Source organism: Sinocyclocheilus grahami, unplaced genomic scaffold (assembly GCF_001515645.1).
Source record: "Sinocyclocheilus grahami isolate Dianchi unplaced genomic scaffold, SAMN03320097.WGS_v1.1 scaffold4523.1, whole genome shotgun sequence".
NCBI classification, from domain to species: Eukaryota; Metazoa; Chordata; class Actinopteri; order Cypriniformes; family Cyprinidae; genus Sinocyclocheilus; species Sinocyclocheilus grahami.
The window spans coordinates 7,362-10,262 of NW_015509443.1; the positions used below are offsets into that span (position 1 = coordinate 7,362).

A 2,901-nucleotide genomic window follows, 5' to 3' on the forward strand; every position below is an offset into this window, starting at 1 on the left:
ATAAACTATACATTCAGACATTGAGTCTGTATTCAGAAGCTCCAAAAGCTCATCAGAAACTCCACCCTCTCACAACCTTTACCCTACCAGGAAGTGACTAGTCTTATGATTTCTCCCTTACACATCATACTGAAAGCTGAAAAGAGTCAAAGTTGTGGAGATCAGAGGACACTATAACTGAGGATTTTTGAGAAGTGTATTGAACAGAATAGATTTTGATTGTAATTGTAATTATTTACTTTTTTTTAAAACCAAAGTTCAGAAAGTGAAAGTAAATTATAGATCGTTGCAGAAGAAGAGGAAATGGATTCCAAGTCTGTGGAAGAGCTTTCTTGTCCCGTGTGCTGTGAAATCTTCAAGGATCCTGTTATTCTGTCCTGCAGTCACAGTTTCTGTAAAGAGTGTCTTCAACAGTTCTGGAGAATCAAGAAAACTCAGGAGTGTCCTGTCTGCAGAAGAAGATCCTCAAAACAAGAACCTCTGAGTATTCTAGCGTTAAAAAACTTGTGTGATTCACTGATAAAGGAGAGAAACGAGAGGCGCTCATCAGGATCTGAGGAGATCTGCAGTTTACACAGAGAGAAACTCAAACTCTTCTGTCTGGAGGACAAACAGCCGGTGTGTTTAGTGTGCAGAGACTCAGAGAAACACGTCAATCATACATTCAGACCCATCAGTGAAGTGCTTTCATCTCACAAGGTAATTCAATTTTGTTTTTAATTTCATATGCTAAGGACAGTGATTTGCTAGTAACATGATTGTGTACAATAATCCAGTTAGAATGTTCATCCTTTACATGTTAAATAATTAAAAAATATATGTTTTAGCCACAAATGAGACTCTTTCCTGAGAATGACCATACAGCATATGAATAGAAATAATAATACAAATATCCAAATATAGCTCTTAGCTACATCAGTTTCACAGATGTTCGTCTTAACTTGTAGGAGGAACTGAATACAGTACTGATATCTTTACAAAACAAGCTCAAACATGCAGAAGAAATGAAAGCAGAGTGTAATAAAACAGTTCAACACATCAAGGTGAGGATATTGAGTAAAGACTCAAACATTCACAGAGTTTATGATGGACATTATTGGAGTGAGTGTTAATGCAGAGCTGACTGAAGTGAATGTGATGTGATTTCAGTCTCAAGCTGAGCACACAGAGCGTCAGATTAAAGAGGAGTTTGAGAAGATTCATCAGTTTCTCAGAGATGAAGAAGAAGCTACAATCACTGCACTGAGGGAGGAAGAGGAGCAGAAGCAGCAGATGATGAAGGAGAAGCTGGAGGAGATGAACAGACACATCTCAGCTCTTTCACACACAATCAAGGAGCTTTGATTCATGTGTCACATTACTTGAGTGACCTGCGGTTCAGAGTCTGGAGGAAGATGCAGGAAACTCTCCAACACAGTGAGTTTCTAGAAAATCTGACACCAGTACAAACGATTAAATACTGCAGATATAAACAAAGACAAACTGATTAACATGCATGATAAAAATAAATAAATCATTGTAATAATCACTTGAAATTCTGTGGAGTTCAAGTGAATCTGAACTGTATTTCATAAGATCATCGGATCAAACAGCAAACTCATAATGATTACAATACACAGTATATTCCTCGTGGTGTATGTTTATGTAAATAGGTTTGTATTTCTAATACCATCATATTTCATCCTCTAATCTGATTTCATTATCTTTGCAGCTCCGTTGACTCTAGATCCAAACACAGCACATTGTCGGCTCACACTCTCTTCTGATTTGACCAGTGTGTCGTTCAGTGATTTACATCAAAATCTTCCTGATAATCCAGAGAGGTTTCATGAGTATCTATGTGTTCTGGGTTCTGAGGGCTTTAACTCAGGAACACGCTGCTGGGATGTGGAGGTTGGAGACAATACACTCTGGAGTGTTGGAATAACCACAGCATCCAACCAAAGGAAGGGAGAGGTTTTCTTTAACACTAATGTCTGGCGTGTGCAGTACATAGACAGTAAATACAGCTCAAAATCCCCAGATCAACCCCCGACTCGCGTTACAGTTAAAGAGAAGCTGCAGCGTGTGAGAGTTCAGCTGGACTGTGACAGAGGAAAGGTGTCCTTCTCTGATCCTCTAACTAACATCTGTCTCTGCTCATTCACAACAACCTTCACAGAGACTGTCTTTCCATTCTTATATAACTACTGCAAAACATCCCCTCTGAGGATCTTACCAGTTAAACTGATTGTAACAACAGAAAATCACAGTTAAATCTCATTCTGCTTTTAGATAAATTAAGGTACAAGAATGTGTTGTTTTCATTGTTTTGCATTTTATGGTTCAATAACAACACTGTAATCAAAGGAAAAGGGTTCTCATTCATCAATAAAAAATCTACTCAAACTGTCGTTCATGATATTCAGAATTGACATTTCTGATTTCTTATTGTTTTGTATTGTATTATCAAAAGAAGAAAAGATGTAGGGCAGGTCTTGGTTCTATTCATCCGTTGTTGACTGGATCTTGATTGATTTTTGGATTTGATTGATTGTGATTGGTGTTACACTCAAATATGAATGTGATTGCAGGGTAGGGGAGACAACTGAGTAGAGAATCCAAACAGAATCAGATCAAAAGCCCGGCTCCAACACACCTACCTCTAATGTTCCAGTAAAGCTGAATGTCTAGGGTAGATTATTATAATTGTTTAATTACAGGAGTTGAAGTCTGAGCAGAGTTGGCTCCAGAACCTCAGGATAAGTCTCTCTGTGTGTATTATAAACTCCTGCTGGTGGACAGGCTCATGTAGTGCACTTTTAAAAATAAAGGTTGTTTGTTGGCATTGATGGTTCCATAAAGGACCTTTCAGGTCCAAGAAACCTTTCCATTGCACAGAAGGATCTTTATAGTGGAAAA

At 38.1% G+C, this 2,901-nt stretch overlaps 1 pseudogene; it reads left to right on the top strand.

The window, feature by feature from the left end:
* The first annotated feature begins 299 nt into the window (after nucleotides 1–299).
* Nucleotides 300–2,375, top strand: LOC107576874 (nuclear factor 7, brain-like; annotated as a pseudogene).
* The last annotated feature ends 526 nt before the right edge of the window (nucleotides 2,376–2,901 follow it).